The sequence below is a fragment of the Cervus canadensis genome, chromosome 4 (genome assembly GCF_019320065.1).
Source record: "Cervus canadensis isolate Bull #8, Minnesota chromosome 4, ASM1932006v1, whole genome shotgun sequence".
In the NCBI taxonomy this organism is placed as follows: Eukaryota; Metazoa; Chordata; class Mammalia; order Artiodactyla; family Cervidae; genus Cervus; species Cervus canadensis.
Window position 1 is genome coordinate 47080474 of NC_057389.1, and position 786 is coordinate 47081259.

The following is a 786-nucleotide window of genomic DNA, read 5'->3' on the forward strand; positions in this document are numbered from 1 at the left end:
TTATTCCTGGGCCATCAATTTTTATTTCTTCAGTTTCTTCTGGGATATCTTTTTTCTTCTGCACAACCTCCTTGTCTGGTTTAGGAACAATGTTCTTCTCCAGTTAGCATCATCTCAGTGTGGCAGGGAGCGCTCACATGTGGGTGGATCTGACCATGAGTCTGTAAGTCCTGTGCTGCCTCCTGGGGGCTTTGTTCACCTGAATGTGCTCAATGACCAGAGAACCTACATCTCAGCCCTTAAGTTCAGCACTGTCTGCATTTCTGAGCATGTGCAGTTGAAACTCGGCACTCTTTTCGGACCACTGACCCTGCGTCCAGCCCCACTGTTTGGCCTGTGCACACCTGCCAACTCCATGTGGGAGTGATGGAATAGCATACATTGCTTCTTTACGGTGACATCCTTCAGCTACTTGGTGGCTTTTCAGATATGCATACACTTAATGACCTGGGCGGTTTCTCGAGTGTTCTTAAAGTGAACACGAAGATCTGAACCTCTTGATCTGCATGATCTGTGAGGTTTTCTGGGTCAAGTGTCTTGTGCTCCATTTTTAGAGGTCACTTCAGACCCTGTAAATTTTATGATGATGGCCATTCTGACCTATATGATGAGATATCTCATTGTAGTTCTAATTTTCATTTCTCTAATAATTGGTGGTGTTGAGAATCTTTTCAAGTGCTGTTGGCCATTGTATGTCTTGTTAGGAGCAATGTCTGTTCAGGTTTTTGGACCACTATTGATTGTGTTGTTGGCATCCTCTATATATTCTGGATCTTAAACCCATAA

At 43.9% G+C, this 786-nt stretch overlaps 1 pseudogene; it reads right to left on the reverse strand.

Annotated features, from left to right (window-relative positions):
- On the reverse strand, positions 1 to 507 carry LOC122439193 (annotated as a pseudogene).
- Between the last annotated feature and the right edge of the window lie 279 nt (positions 508 to 786).